Raw genomic sequence first — 17,415 nt, 5'->3', positions numbered from 1 at the left:
CATAAGACTCTCCCCTGAGTTCCACCTACCAACTCTTGAGTGTGGCCTGGGGGAGGGCTAAAATATGTAAAGGCCAGGGAAGACTACCGAGGGGCTCCATCTATGCAGCTACTGTGAAGCCCTCACCCCTGCTGGCTAAGGATTTTCAGGTGTAGTCAACTAGTGGAGAAGTGCCCACACCCTTGTAAGTAAACCCCCACGCCTGTGCTCTGTAAGGAAGCCCAGTAGACTCAGTGGTTTCCTGTGGTGGGACAATAGACTTTTATCCTATTATTAATAAATGAAATAAATGAAAGTATAACATTTGCAGTTAAATGGATGTAAATAATTATTCTTTTTTTTATACAACTGGAATCGTTACTTTTAATAAAGATCACATCCACTTTTCTACAAGTCAGTTTTCCTTAATCAGGGCTGTCCAACAAAACACTGTTAGCCATTCATGATCTGAATTTGGGGGTATGAATTAAATTACGGTACACATTAAAAGTCATGAGACATGTGTTTTGTAATAAATAAGGCAGTTACTCCTTTGTAGCCTTTTTAAGATAAGCTATTAGATCCGCCCTCTCTCCCTTCTTCTTAATTCCAGCGAAGATCACTTTTGTTCCAGGGATGTACTTTTTGGGATTCTCCAAATACTCCATCAGGGTGTCCTCTCCCCAGGTGATGCCTTTGTTCTTGTTGGCATCTGTGTACGAGAATCCAGCCGCCTGACTTGTCTTCCTCCCAAACAGACTGTGGAGGTTTGGTCCAGTCTTATGTTTGCCTCCCTTTTCCACAGTGTGGCACTGGGCACACTTCTGAACAGAAATCTTCTTGCCTTTCTCAACGTCACCCATTTTTAATTCGCTCCTGGGTGACCAACACCACCAATGCTGCTGCGACCCGAAGACGGACGTCCCGCTCTCTCATAAATAATTATTCTGAATGAGGTAACTTAGACCCAGAAGGATACATCTCCGTGTTTTCTCTCATGTGGATTCTGGATTTGAAATTTGGGATACACGTGTCTAAACTGGAGTAGCCATAAGAAGTCAGTAAACTACTAGGCAGCCATGGTGGAAGCCTGCTATGAGATAGAGCACAGGGCCCAGGCGGTATGAGCAGGGAAAGGGGAATACTGAAACATGACAGGCCAAATGGGGTGGGGATGGGAGGGCAGGGAAGAGGAGAGAGCATGGTCGGGGGAGTAACTGGCACTACACACATTTGAAAATCCACCTTATTTTTTGGGACAGGGTGTCGTCACTGAACCTGGAGCTTACCAATTAATGTGTACGAGTGTCCATGGCGGCCAGAAAGCAGGCTCTGGAAATGAAGTTATGAACAGTTGTCAGCCATTCAGATGGGTACAGGGAACTGAACTCCAGTGTTCTGCAAGAACAGCAAGCCCTGTTGTTGTTGTTGTTGGAGACAGGGTTTCTCCATGTTGCTCTGGCCATTCTGGAACTTGCTTTGTAGACCAGAGTGGCCTCAAACTCAAAGATCCAGCTGTCTCTGTCTCCCAAGCACTGGGATTAAAGGCCTGCCCTCCATGCTGGGGTACAGCAAGCCCTCTTAAGCGCTGAGCCATCTCTCCAGACCTACACATCTTACTTTTGCGGACATGCTTTCTGGGGTGCTTGGGCTGGGTAAAAACAGCTTTGCGCTTGACTGAGCTGCTGAATTACTCCTACTTCCTCAGATTTTGTTGCACCCTCTTTGAGTGAAGCAGAGACAAGTAGCCTGTGGAGCGTGAGAATATTCCCAACCCAAAGCTCTGGAATTTACCCCCACTCTAGTAACAACTGCAGTTTAGCATTATCCTGTGTTATGTTCCTTGAGTCAGTGTTCAGCGCACTTTGGCTTCCCAGAAGAACGGTTTCAAGTTGACACTGGCAGTTTTTGAATTTCATAGCAAAGAGTCTGAAATGTAGCTTTTATTCTATTAAGGTTTGGCTAGCAGGGGCGTTTTTATGTCACCAGTGATAGTTACCTCGTTTTTTTAGATGAAGTTTGTTCAAGCTGCAATGCTTATCACGTTAGCTCCTTTATCTTGGCATCTAAGCTCCTAATTGTGGTTTATGACACACTTGCCAAGATATTTATCAGGTAAAAAGCAAAGTTGTTTTTTGTTTGTTTGTTTGGTTGGTTGGTAGGTTTTTGGTTTTGTTTTTTTAAAACAGATTCACATAGCAGCTGGTACTATCATAACCAAGTTGAGTGGTATTTTATGTAATAAAATACCATATTTTATTACATAAAGCTATTTCTAGAACCTCAAAAAATATGAAGTTTAAGAAGGTGATCGATCATATGGAGGAGGGAATGGTGTTCCTGTGCTAATAGGTCAGGAATTGTCACCCGAGCTTCAGAGATCTGAGACATCCAGTCTGAGGAGTCAGCTAGATTGGGGAAACACAATCGATTTAATTGATCAAATCTTGGCTGTTGGAGACATTGTTTGGGAGATATTTTTCAAACTCTTAGACTATCTTATTAGTCATATGAATAACTTCCCCCCAAATAATGCAATCTCTGAAAAGTGTTGCCAGCCGCCACTAACCTGACAATGCCCTCTGTGAGGATGGAAAGAAGAATCATTGACGAATCTATTAAAGTTGTAGTTTGTGACATATGGATGTCTATGAAAAAGAAAATACATGGTGGCAGAGGACAGCACTAAACGACAGTCATTCCATTCAGCCGAAAGAACAACAGATGGGGGAGGGGACTGGGAAAGAAAAACTAAAGTAGAGCCCACAACCATGCTCAGCAAAGCTTGTCATCCTGATTTACTGGAAACACTTGTTCTGGTTATAAACAAAACACAGACCATATAGTTTATGTCCTTATCGGTATAATTCAATAGATTTAAATCAATTAGCCATAGAGAAATAAGCTTAACCAGTCCTGCTTGCTTTAAAAAGAACATTAATGAATAACAGAAAAACACTTAAAAGGTCAAAAGACTGCCTCCGCTATGCTTTATAAGCGGCTGTAACAGCTACAGATGGGGCTTCTCATCACTTAGTTTGAGGATTCCCAGTTTATAAACGGTTCTATGCATGCTACATCTAATTTGGGGGGGGGGGTTGGTGGGAGGGTTGAGAAAAGGTTACTCTGTGTAGCCCTGGCTGCCCTGGAACTCACTCCGCAGACCAGGCTGGTCTTGAACTCAGAGGTCTGCCATCTTCTGCCTTCTTAGTGCTGGGATTAAAGATGTGTGCCGCTATGCCCAGTTTAAAATCTAATTTTTAAAAACATGATCTGGGGGATAAGAAAGATGGCTCAGTCAGTAAAGTGCTTGCCACAAAAGCATGAAGATTTAACTTCAGTTCCCAGTACCCCCATCAAAGCTCACAAATGGCCCCATCTGCCTGTAACCCAGTGTTGCACATCTTCAGGAACTCGAGTGTTGAGATGAGCATCCTGGCACTTGGGAGGCCAGAGACAGGCAGGCTACACGGTAAGACTGTGTAAAAACCTTTTGCCCAATGTGGCTACCGTAAATAGGATTGTTTGTGTTAAATCCTAAAATCTTTGGGATGAGAAAGATAATCCAGATTGGGTAGTGTATTCTCTTTCTTTTTTTTTTTTCTTTTTTAATTCTCAGAGAAGTTTTTAAAGCCTGGATCATGTGACCTTAATGTCCTATAAAACTTTCTTTCTTCCAACATCTAGTAATAGGAAATAATTTTCTATGCCATCTTGAGTTGAATATTGTAATAGGTAGTTGTATGTATATGCTTTTTGTTTTGAGACAGGGTCTCTCTATGGGGCTGACCTCAAACTCATGATACTCCACCTCAGTATATTCTAAGTGCTGGGATTACAGTCTTGTACCATGGCATTTAGCTCAAAAATACATTCTAAAATTTAAGTTATTCATGCGTGTTAACTCAAAGATGCTATGTAATTATTTATTATTAAATATTGGTCCTAGCAGAGCAGTGGTGGTGCATGCCTTTAATCCCAGCTCTTGGGAGGCAGAGGCAGGCAGATCTCCAAGTTTAAGGCCAACCTGGTCTACATAGAGATTTCCAGGATAGCCAGGGCTATACTGAGAAACTCTGTCTCAAGAGACAAACCAACAACAACAACAACACCCACTAAAAATTTAATCTTCCTTTTTCATTATTATTGTTGTTTGTGTTTTTCTTCTTTTTTCTTGATTTTTATTTTTTACTTTTGATAATTCTTTATTGGGCATTTTTTTTTTGAAGACACATTCTGTGCAGAAATCCTGCAGTCCTGGGATTGGAAGCCTTTCAATAATGAAAATATCAAATACTTCAGTGCCTCAGCTTTCAGATCAAGCCACTGGAAATGTAAGGCAGCAGGCCTGACAAGGAACACAGAATGCCAAGAATTCGTTGCCTGGTAAACAAGTAACACCAGTTAATGATGAGACTGGTTATCTCCCGGCCACTGTAAAGATGCCTTATGATGGTGGCACTGGGGACCGCAGAGCAGGAAGAGCCTAAGAGCCAAAACTAATGTTCAGGCAGTCTCGGGCAGGGGGTCTTTGCTGGGGTTTCTTACATTAGAATTATTTTATTAGAGATAGCTAATCCGAATATCTACTAGATTTAGAGAGAATCGTGTGGATTTCTTTTAAAGCCCACATAGAACCAGTGACCAAAACACAAAGTTAGATTAAAGCCTGTCTGTGGGTACTAAGGAAAAACCTGTAATTGTAGCACTTGGGGAAAGAGGCCAGGGAGATCAGAGGTTTATGGTCAGCCTGGACTACATGAGAAGAAAAATGACAAGGAAATCTGAGGCCCAGAATAGTGCCACCAGGTAGAAAAATGAAATGGTGAAGTGGACACCGTCAACCCTGAGAGAAGACAGTGCTATCAGGCTGTAGTGCTACCAGACTAGCAGAGAAACTGGCTCACGGCCAGAGCTGTCTTCGCTCTTCCTGGCCAGTAGGATCCAGGGACTGCTGGGCACTACTCAGGATTTTTTAATCTTGGTAACTCCTGAAACCTTTCCCCCTTTCTCTGATCAAGTCATTTTGTCTTAGTTGCCTGGGCCTTCTCCACCATTTTATTATGTATCAATTTTCCTGACCAGTCATAAATGGTTTTTGGGATTGTGGGTTGCAGAACTACAATTAAGCCAAGATTGTTCTTGATGAAGAGGTTGGCACGTGTGTGTACTGAAGAGCTGGGTGTAGTCTGTGGTGACTTTGGTTGTCTCCCTACCAACACACAGTCTCCGAAAGGATGTGATTTGCTACAGATCCTGTTGTCTCTACTAAAAACAAAGCTTTAGACAAAGTACATTTGAAGCTTGTGTAGGCAAAGAGTAATTGATAATCAGGCGGAATTCAGAACTGAAAGAGCGTCAGAGTGAGCGTAAACTCTCAAAGGCCGAATGTTGTGGTACAAAGAAACCACTTGATGACTGATTAGGCCAGCACCTTTGTAGGAATGTCCCATCAAGAGTTATCTAGCCAAATCAGCTGGTTGGCCGTGATTGTGCTGACACTCAGTTTTAAAGGGTTTTCTTTCTTTTGTTCTTGTTTTAATTAAGTTAAAAGAAAAGCATTCAAGAGTTCTGTTGGCTTATCTAAAGGCTCCAGGTACAGAGACAATCTCAGGCAAATTACCTTCTTTCTCACTTTTTGATGCTAAGAGTAACAGGGTAATAAAACTTCACTGGGGCATAAGTAGAAATCAGCTAGGGACTTGAACAAAGCCACCTTACTTTTTAAAGAGAAACTGAGTCTAAGATGCCCAGGCTAGTCCCAAAATCCTGAGTTCAAGGGAACCTCCTGGAACTGAATTGTGGTAGTAAAAGCACTTTAGAGGGTTGAGTCGGGGGGAATCACCAATTTGAGGCCAACTTGGGCTATATCACACAACCCTGTCTCCATAAGCCACAGTGATAATTATGACTCTAGATTTTTATGACTAATAATCAATCATATACAAGAGAATAGTGAGATACACTTTGCTATTCACCAGCTGAACAGATGAGGTCTGTCCACAGCTAGTGGCAGCAAGGAAGTCAAGAAACAAGGGTTTTCAAAAATGCTATCAAAAATTGATGCCGTCTTTGGGGAACAAGGGAAGTAAAACACAGGAATACAGGCTCAGTTTTTAGATACAAACTCAAGCACTGGGATTTAAGTAGTGGCAGTCTGTGGAATCCAAGATCCTTTTCACCAGTGCATAAGGACAAGGAGACAAACATAGTCATTGCATGACTTTCTTTAAAAAAAGAATTAAGAAAGAAGGAAAACAATGACATTGGTGGAAGGATAAACAGGTAAGTGTCATCATGCACATTAAACATTAAATGTTATATTCCTTTAAAGTGGTCTGTGTGGTATACACTATTTATAGATACTTCTAGAACTTGCAAAATCATTCTTTATCTTGTTTATGGGTATTTGCATACATTAATTGTTTACATAAACATGTGTAGGGAATAATAAACATAGGGAGGAGAAAAGCAGCAAAGGAGCTTCAAACGTGTCTTTTTTCTTTGTAGAAATGTAACTTTGAAGAGAATAGGTAAAGTGGCAATGGTTGAGAGGCATTTGCCTTGGAAATTAGTGGCTGTGTTTTTGTGCTGGAATATACCCAAGAGATGCCCGATCATATGACAAGGACATTTGTTCAACTATGTTCATAGTAGCATTATTTGTAATAGCCAGAACCTGGAAACAACCTAGATGTCCTTCAATGGAAGAATGGATGAAGAAAGTGTGGAATATATACACATTAGAGTACTACTCAGCGGTAAAAAACAATGACTTCTCGAATTTTGCATGCAAATGGATGGAAATAGAAAACACTATCCTGGGTGAGGTATCCCAGACCCAAAAAGATGAACATGGGATGTACTCACTCATAATTGGGTTCTAGCCACAAATAAAGGTCAGTGAGTCTATAATATGATATCCTAAAGAAGCTAAATAAGAAGGTGAACCCAAAGAAAAACATATAGCTATCCTCCTGGATATGGGAAATAGACAAGATTGCTGGGGAAAAAATTGGGATCTTGGGGGTGGGGTGGGAGGGGGGTAAGGGGAGATGGGGAGAGAAAGTGAGAAGGGGAGGATGGGGGGAACTTGGGGAAACGGGTTGATTGGGACAAAGGAAGGTTGGATAGGGGAGCAGGGAAGCACATATCTTAATTAAGGGAGCCATCTTAGGGTTGGCAAGAGACTTGGACCTAGAGGGGCTCCCAGGTGCCCAGGGCGATGTCCCCAGTTAGTTCCTGGGGCAGCTGAGGATAGGGAACCTGAAATGACCCTATCCTATAGCCATACTGATGAATATCTTGCATATCACCATAGAACCTTCATCTGGCGATGGATGGAGATAGAGACAGAGACCCACACTGGAGCACCGGACTGAGCTCCCAATGTCCCAATGAGGAGCAGAAGGAGGGAGAACATGAGCAAAGAAGTCAGGACCACAAGGGGTGCACCCACCCACGGAGACAGTGGGGCTGATCTATTGGGAGCTCACTAAGGCCAGCTGGACTGTGACTGAAAAAGCATGGGATAAAACCGGACTCTCTGAACATGGTGAACAATGAGGGCTGATGAGAAGCCAAGGACAATGGCATTGGGTCTTGATCCTACTTCATGTTCTGGCTTTGTGGGAGCCTAGCCAGTTTGGATGTTCACCTTCCTAGACATGGACGGAGGGGGGAGGACTTTGGACTTTCTACAGGGCAGGGAACCCTGACTGCTCTTCAGACTGGAGAGGGAGGGGGAGGGAAGTGGGGGGAGGGGAGAGGAGTGGGAGGAGGGGGAGGGAAATGGGAGGCTGGGAGGAGGCGGAAATTTTTTTTTCTTCAATAAACAAAAAAAAAAGAACAAGAAAGAAATTCAAGGCAGATACTAGAGCAGGAACCAGCTAGCTTCAAAAGAAAAGGAAACACACAGGCTGTCAGATAGGGAAAAAGACATATTGGCCAGAAAAATGTCCGGCACAGGCACCGAATGCCGTGGCTTCAATGCTATAAGCACTCTAAACCACTCTCTGCCTTCCAGTCCATTAAGCCAGTCTCTTTCTGCATTTGATAGATCAGAGGAAAGAATAAAGGCCTTTCACGCTAAACTTTATTCAAGCCCCAGAGTACTTGAAGCATGAACATGCCCAGAGGGACGTGCTTAGAGGCAATTCTTTCATCAACAAATACCGTTTATCTCACACTGACTCCACAGTGAGCATGTGCGGCCCTGTGCTGAGAGGTCGGTATGGATGATTTCAGTCCACCTTCACAGCGGTCCCACAAGCTAGACAGTAGCAGTATTATTTTACAAAGGGGAACACCAAGGCCGGTGGCAGGCGGGCAAGCAGTGGGACTGTGGTGCAAACTGAGTCATCTGTCTCCAGCTTCCAATGTGCCTGGCACAGTTTGGGGCTAAGCGTCCAGGACCCTATCCCTTTGTAAACAAGAAACTACGGATGTGGAACCAGAGAGATGGCTCAGTGATTAAGAACACTGACTGATTTTCCAGAGGACCCAGGTTCAGTTCCCAGCTCCTACATGGAGGCTCACAACCATCTATAACTCCAGTTCCAAAGTATCAGACACCCTCTTCTGGCTTCTGTGAGCACCAAGCACTCACATAATACAAAGACAAACATGTAGACAAAATACCCATACACATTAAATAAACAATTTTTAAAGAACTATTGCTGTGCCAATTCTCCTTCCCAAAATCCTGTTTATTCAGAGAATATTTATATAAAGTCTTAAAATAAACAAAATATTACTATAACATTCAACAGTGTACATATGGTAGCAGAGCAAATAAATGAATTGAAACAGAGCTTATTTAAATTAAACATTCTCTTTGCCCTTCCCTGGAACATTGCAGTGGGAAAGATGACCTGTGCCGACTTTGATTTCCTCCACTTTGTTCTCTCCTTTACTCTCTACTCAGCCAGGCACGGTCTCTGATCTTTCCAAGTTTGTAGACAGAGGAGGGGGAAAGTGCTAGAAGACAGGAAAGACCTAATGTAGAACAGTATCATCTTAATCCATAATAGTCTATTTTTGGATCTCTCCCAGCTCCTTCACGCTATTATTGTTATAATATGCAGCATATGTGCATGGACACAAGTTTGGTTGTCATTTTGGAACAGGGTCTGCCTATGTAGCTGAGTTTTAGCTGGAACTCACTATAGACCAGGCAACCTTGAAGTCACCAGTCTGCTTCAGCCCTTCAATGATAAGATAACAGTCATGCCTGGATCTAACCAATGCTGATTTGCAAATGGTACTTGCTTGCTTGTTTGCTCCCTCCCCCCCTTACTCACTCTCTCTCTCTCTCTCTCTCTCTCTCTCTCTCTCTCTCTCTCTCTCTTCTTTTCTTCTCTTTTTCTTTCTTTGTTATTTGGGATTTCTGTGACAAGGCCTCTCTAAGGCCTCTCTGTGGATCTAACTGTCCTGTAACTTACTATATAGAGCAGACAGGCAGACAGGCCTCCCCTTCCTCTCTGCCCCCGTCCCTGGTAGATCACACAGACCCTCCCCCCTCCTAACTCCGACCCCCTCGCTCATTGCTTTCTCCAGGTCCCAACTCTACCAGGCACTCCCTGCGAACCCAAAAGCCACTCCAACCAGGGAAACAGATAGGCTAACTGCAGATCTTCTCCTCCCCTCAGCTCCTCACACCAATGCCCAAGTCCCATCCCTAGCCTGCTGCAGCCTCCCTTTCCGCCCTTCCCTCCTCTCTCCAGCAGCTCACTCAGATCGTCCCTTCCAAACTTCTTCATCCTCCTCATTGCTTTGTCCCAGCCCCCAACTCTTACACACACTTCTGGGGAACCTGCAGGCTACTCTGGTCAGTGAAGAGGTAGATTAACTACAGATCTTTACCTCTCTGCCCATTCCTCCAAGTCCAATCCCCTAGTCTCATCCCTAGCTCTGCAGCAGATCATCTGCTTCAGACGCACGCATGCCTCAATCTCTACTCCAAGCTCCAGGCAACTAAGCAGATCTCGGTGGAACAGCTACTGTCCTCACCCCTGTTAATCCCAACAGCAACCCACCCATCCCCATTCCTAAGTGTCAGCTCCCAATACCAGGAACCACATTTTACTGGAAACCCCAGTGGCCACACCTATCTGGACCCCAGAAGAGTTTCCTACCAGACAACACACAGCCACCCCACTCTAAGAACCAGAAAGAACAGAAACCAAGGAACAAAACACTCAGCCAACAAAGACAAGACCAGATACCAGAACCTACGATTACAATCTTCCCAAAGTCAGAAGCCTAGATGCCAGCTTAAAAGGACTAGCGTTAATAGCCAAGATAACATATCTCCACTACAGGCCCACAACCCTACCCCAGCAGGCCCTGAGTATTCCAACATAGCTGAAGCAATAAAAAGACCGTAAATACCCTTTTAGAATATAATAGTGGTCCTTAAAAAGGAATTCATAAATCCCTTAGAGAAATCTATGAAAATATAAACAGTTGAAGGAAATGAAGAAAACCATTCGAGACCTGAGTGTAAACAGATCAATAAAGGAAACCCAAACCGAGGGAATTGGAAATGAAGTATTTAGGAACTTGAACAGAAACCTCAGAGCCAGGCCTCACAGGATACACGATACAAGAGATGAAAGACAGAATCCCAGGGAACTGAAGACACAATAAAAGAAAATACCTCAGTCAAAGAAAATGTTAAATCTAAAACAAATTCTGGCCGGGCGGTGGTGGCACACGCCTTTAATCCCAGCACTCGGGAGGCAGAGGCAGGCGGATCTCTGTGAGTTCGAGACCAGCCTGGTCTACAGAGCTAGTTCCAGGACAGGCTCCAAAACCACAGAGAAACCCTGTCTCGAAAAACCGCAAAATAAATAAATAAATAAAACAAATTCTGGCACAAAACATCTAGGAAATCTGGGACACCATGAAAAAAACAAAGCTAAGAATAATAGGAATAGAGGAAGGAGAAAAAACCCAGGTCAAAGGTACAGAAAATGCCTATGATTTGACAAAATCATAGAAGAAAATTTCCCTAACCTAAAGAAATAGATGCCTATCAAGTTTCAAAAAACTTATAAAACACCAAATAGACTGAGCCAAAAAATTAAGTCCCCGCAACACATAATAATCAAAACACTAAACATATGGAAATAAAGAATATTAAAAGCTGCAAAGGGGAAAGATGAAGCAAAATGTAAAGACAGACTTACTAGAATAACATCTGACTTCTCAATGGGGACTCAAAAAGAAGGATGGGCTGAACAAATGTTCTACAGACTCTTTAAAAAAAAAACCCACAGATGCCAGGCACGACAAATATATCCAGCAAAACTATCGATCAAAAATAGATGGAAAAATTAAGATATTTCAGATAAAGCCAAATTTAAGTAATATCTATCTACAAATTCAGCCCTACGGAAAGTGCTAGAAGGAAAATCTTAACCTAATGAGGTTAACACACCAAAGAAAACACAAGGAATAAATAATCCAAGAACAGAAAAATCAAAAGAGGGAAACACAAAAACACAACAACAACAAAATAACAGGAATCATTAAACATTTCTCATTGATATCTCTCAACATCAATGGTCTCAATTTTCTAATAAGAAGACACAGACTGAATGAATGGATTAAAAAACAGGATCCATCTTTCTGCTGCATTCAAGACACTGTAACATCAAGGATAGATATCACCTGCAGTTAAAAGGATAGGAAAATATATTCTAAGCAAATGGATCTAAGAAGCAAGCTGGTGAAGCACTTTAATATCTGACAAAACCAGACTTCAAAACTAATCAGAAGAGATAGGGAAGGAATCTACATATTCATTAAAGGGAAATTCCAACAAGAGAACACTACAATTCTCAACATCCATGCACCAAACACAGGGGCACCCAGGGGAACCCAAGTTTATAAGAGAAACACTGCTACGACTTAAATCTCAGTTTGACCCTCACATGCTGACAGTGGGGGACTTCAGTGCCCCTCTCTCAAAGATAAGCAGGTCATCCAGACCAGCTGGGGCTAAAGGAAATCACAAACCAAACAGACCTAAGAGATGGTTACAGAACATTTCGCCCAAACACAAAAGAATACACCTTCTTCTCAGCACTTCATGGAACTTTCTCCAAAATTGACCACCTACCCAGATACAAAGCAAATCTCAACAGATACAAGAAAATTGAAATAATACCGTGCATCCTATCTGACCACCATGGATTAAAGCTGAATATCAACAACTGAAATAACAGAGAACTTAGAAACTCACGGAAACTGAATGGTTCAGTACTGAATGAAAAATGAGTCGGGACGGTATTTAAGAAAGAAATGAAAAGACAAACATGTACTCACTTCTAAGTGGATATCAGCTGTAAGGAAAGGGTAACCATGCTACAGTCCACAGACCGAGAGAAGCTAAGTATCAACCAGTGCTCAAGGGGGAGGGGCACGTGGGTCTTCCAGGGAATGAGAGAAGGCGGATCGGGTGGGGAGGATGGAGAGGGAGAGTCCTAGAAGAGACGACTGTAGGGGGGGGGCATTTCAGGGTGAGGTAGAAACCTAGTGCAATGGAAACTCCCAGGAATCTACAAGGGTGACCCCAGCTAAGACTCCCAGCAATAGGGGATATGGAACCAGAACTGCCCATGCCTGTAACCAGGCAAGATTTCCAGTGGAGGGATTAGAACACCAACCCAGCCATATAACCGTCGACCTACAATTGGTCCTGCCTACAAGATGTGCTAGGGTAAATTGTCGCTGAAAATGTAGGAATAGCCAACCATTGACTGGAGACTGTCAAAGTGTTCTTCAGAACTTCAACTTTCAGCTTTGTTGACTGCAACACACTTCTTTCTCTTGGGTGGTTCCACTCCCTGTTAGCAGCTTTCCTGGGCAGGTATCCCATGGCTCTGGCATCTCCAACATCTTGCGGTCTCCACGGCAATCCAAGCTTCAACTTCACAGCTTCACACAATGGCCTCTCTAGGACTCGATCAGAGACACCCCTGACACATACCTTGGCCTCGGTGGCTTTTCTTAGTCACAGAGGCAAATTCTATAGTTCTTCTATCGTTAACTCCAAAGCCAGAACCAGTGACCAAAGCTGCCAGATTCTACTGCTTGCTTAGGCTGGAATATGTCCCCTTGTTTAATTTTTACCAGCTTTCAGTTTTTTGATGATTTCCTTCACTGCCTAAGCTTGACTGTTCTGGAACTTGCTCTGTAGACCAGGCTGGCCTCAAACTCAGAGATCTGCTAGCCTCTGCCTTCTGACTGCTGGGATTAAAGGTGTGTGTGCACCACCACATCTGGCTCTAAGTTTTTCTTTAATTCCTTTTCACAAGTTGTAAACTTAGCTGGGTGGAATCTTGCCCTGAAATCACCATTTCCTTTATTCTATTTTTAAATATGCTTATATTCTTGAACCCAGGACTTAGCACCATTACATTTTTGGTGTTCCTTTTCTCCCTAAATTTTACAGTTTATAATTTACCTGCTCAGCTTGTTCCTTTTAATATAAATCTTCATTAGAGTTACTACTAATAACCACACAACAGAGTCTATACTAGTCTGTGTTGAGATTTCCTCTGCCAATGAAATTAATCCAAAACTCTTCATTTTAGCCTCAAGCGGACTCTTTGGATGAGCAGCTACATTCTTCACCAAAATATCACAAGAACCATCACTAGGGCACATATTAATATTCTTCTCCTCTGAAACCTCTTAAGCCAGCCCTCACAGTTCAAATCATCCTTCCACCTCATGTCACAAAATAAAAACTTCCAGTACCAGCATTGGGTTACATCTAATTGAGCTGTTGGCCAAGAGGGTCTGATAGGAATCTCCAAACAACCCAGGTTGTTGTCAAGACTATAGATTGTTCTCCACAAACTGGCAGCAAGACCCCGCTGCTGAAGACAAAGACTATATACCTCATTGAACAAGGAGAAGTCAAGCTGGTACCTACATAGAGCCTTCACCTCTACATGCTAGCATCTTTGGCACAGGAGAGCACATAAAAATCCAACATAGCCCACAAACGCTTTGATCTACAATGCTGCCCTGCCTGCAAGATATGTTAGGGCAATGGTGGCACAAAGCTTGTAGGGTAACCAACAAAATGGAATTTGACTTAAGATCTGCTCCACAAGATGGAACTCAAATGCAACACTGCTTGGGTGATCAAAAACCCAAGACTAGATAGCCCAGGGACTTAGGGCAAAACCAAATACTACTGTTCTAAGAAGAAAAACATTAACTCCTAATGACATTCTGTTATATTCATAGATATACTCATAGATGATGGCCTTGCTCAGCCATCAGCAGAGAAGCTTCCTCCTGCAACATGGGAACACATAGAGAGATCCACAGTCACATGCAGAGGTGAGAGATATTAGACTCATATGTTTCTTAATATCCTAAATGAGATGTCTTCATCAACCCCCCCCCCCCAGAACTGAGGGAACCTGGCAGAAGAGGGGACAGAAAGAGGGTAAGAGTCCTAGGGGATGGAGGACGCCAAGGAGACAAGGCCCTCTAAATCAACAAGTACAAAGCTCATGTGAACTCACAAAGACTGAGGCAGCATGCACAGGGCCTGCTCAGGTCTGTACCAGGCCCTTTATGCATATGTTATGGTCTCAGTTTAGTGTTTAGATGGATTTCCTGAATGTGTCAATATGTAGGTCTCTGTTTCTTATGCCTTCTCTTTGTGTTTTTTTCTTTCCGTTTGTTTGTTTTGTCCAATTCTGATGCATTAAATTTTTTCTTACTATATTTTTTTTGTTAAAAAAATAAACAACAACAACAACAAAAAGACCCATAGGTTTGAGACTGGTATGTGTATGATGTGTGTGTATGGGTAGGGCACAAACTGAATATGGCTGTGGTTGCTATATGTGTGTGTGGGTGTGTGTAGGTGTGGCCTTGAACAACTGTGTTCGGGGAAAATTTTGTTTATACAAATTGGACACCAAGTTTGGGTTTTTTCCTCTCGCTTTATCTAGTTTATAAGAATGTCCTTGTGGTGGTGAATATGATCACTTTGACAGAATCAAGAATCACCTAGGAGACAAGCCTCTGTGTGTCCTTCAAGGGCTTACCCACATTAGGTGACCTCTGGGCATGCCTGTGAGAGATTATCTTGACTCAGCTAAATGAAGACCCACCTTAACCATAGGTGCCACCATTCTGTGAGTTGTGGTCCCGGACTGAACAAAAAGGAGAAAGTGAGCTGAGTGTGAACGCATATCATTCTCTGCTTCCTGATTGTGGGCACAGTGTGGCCTCAAGGCCGCCGCCATGATAGATACCATGAAGGATACCATGATAGGTGTGATTCAAGACTGGGGACCTCTCCACCAGGATGGACTGTATTCTTGAACTGTGAGCCAAAACGAACCCTTCTCTGAGTCCTTTCAGTGAAGTATTTTATCACGACAATGAGACAGGTCACTAATCCAGTTCCCAACAGAACTAGAGATTTGACCCAGTTGTCCCTGCAGTTGGCTTAGGCCTTATCATTTCATTTGGAATGTAGTATTTAAAAACTATTTTAATGGGATGCTGCTGGGCCCAATGGGGCAATGGTTTGCCGAGTCTCGTCAAAGTGCTAACAAGCATTTCTAGACCCACGGATGAGAGTTCTGTCTCTCAGGACTCAGACTGTATCAGGAAGTGGTATGCAATTCTCTTCTTTAGATGTTACAGAGTTTTTCCAGAATGATGTATTTTGTGCTTTTCCCACTGGAGGCTGACACAAACACCATAGTTAGAAGATTTAAATGAAACGTGATCTTTCTCAGAGGTGAACATTTGATGGTAAGATCTACTTGATGGTAAGATCTAAGACCATCCTGAAAACCCCTTCATTCAACATGAGTTTGTGGTCCTCGACCCACTTATCCAGGACCACAGCTCTCATGGTGTTGGCAAGCACATCCCAGTTGAATCTGAAATTACATTGAATCTGGAACACTGCTTCAACTCCTTCCGGGCCCCTGCCCTAAGACAATACAGCAAGCACTAACAAGATCAGTTAAAAATGAGGACCCAGGATCCTCAGATGTTATCAGACCACAGAAATGAATTAGGACATAGTAACCCAAAAGTAGAAATCCTAATAGCTTGAGTTTCTTCCAGTTTGATAGTCTGAACCTCAGCAGCTCATAAAATCCAGCCTGTAATTATGTCTGGGAGTTTCCAAAAGAGATGATTCCCAAGACCAGGCAGCCACATTGCCCAATCCCAGCGGGCAGGACTGACACCGTGTTGGGGATGAATGTCGGTTCCAGAGCACAACAGAGAGTCGCGCTGTGTCGAATGTGGAAGGTGACAGTCCATGGTGTTAACGGTGGTACTAGGATTTGGAGTAATCAGACAGCAGTTCCCCATAGGATCCACCATGCTCTTTCTCATCAATTTCAGTTGGTCCTAGCGATTGTCTACCCCACCTAGGGACACACTGATGCTGATGCTGATGCTGAGAGTACTCTTCACAGTCTTCTCGCCATCCAAAGAGTCTGCACATGTATGCACATTGTGGGGTTGAGGAAATGTCAGTCCCAATATCCATGACACTCTGCTTCCCAGGTTCTCAGGCCCTCTGCTCACAAAGTCTCCCGCTAACATCTCCTGTCAGCATCCTCTCTCTGTTCACGCTTCATCTCTTACCAACATCTCTTAACACTCTTCTTCACTGTCCAGTCTGTGATGGTCTTAGCATACTGACCCAATGCCCAATACACCATCACCTTCATGTGCTGTGTCCAATCTCTCAATTTAACAAAAGATAAATAAGCATGTTACCTAAATTACATACTTTACTATCTATGGCAACTTTACCAGTGACTTTGATTTTTGAAGGGAAAATAATTGGGTGTTTGCCTATATCTAGGCACAAAATTTCATGATTTTTTATTTTTATAAATCTTTAGTTTGGGGCTGGAAAGATGCCTTGGTGGTTAAGAGCATTTTCTGTGCGAGGGCGAGGTCCAGAGTTCACGTCCCAACACCCATGTAAAAGCCAGGCCTGTAACCCCAGCACTGGGAGGCACTGACAGGTGGATCCAAGGAGCTGGCTGGGCACTCAGGCTACAGAACTGGTAAGACTCAGGTTCAGAGGAAGACCCTACGTCAAGGAAATAATGGGGGGAGATATAGAGGAAGACACTGAGTATCTTCCTCTGATCTCCAATTGTGCCTGTAGGAGATGCACATGCACACACACAAACACTCTATACACACACACATACAAACACACACACCCATACACGCAGACTCATTCTTTGGCTTACTAAGTAGATTTCATGTTTATAAAGATATTCTAGGACCAATTCTCTCAAAGAGGCTGTTTTAGTTAGGGTTTCTATTGCTGTGATGAAACACCATGACTAAAGCAAGTTGGGGAGGAAAAGGTTTATTTGGCTTATTCTTCCATATCACTGTTCATCACTG

General features: G+C 43.1%; 1 pseudogene; it reads right to left on the bottom strand.

Annotated features, from left to right (window-relative positions):
- Positions 1-376: 376 nt before the first annotated feature.
- LOC142838137 (cytochrome c, somatic pseudogene) lies at positions 377-906 on the bottom strand (annotated as a pseudogene).
- Positions 907-17,415: the final 16,509 nt, after the last annotated feature.

This window comes from Microtus pennsylvanicus, chromosome 19 (genome assembly GCF_037038515.1).
Source record: "Microtus pennsylvanicus isolate mMicPen1 chromosome 19, mMicPen1.hap1, whole genome shotgun sequence".
Classification (NCBI taxonomy): Eukaryota; Metazoa; Chordata; class Mammalia; order Rodentia; family Cricetidae; genus Microtus; species Microtus pennsylvanicus.
Note: the sequence above shows the minus strand (reverse complement) of the source record. Positions and strands in the feature narration are given on the sequence as shown.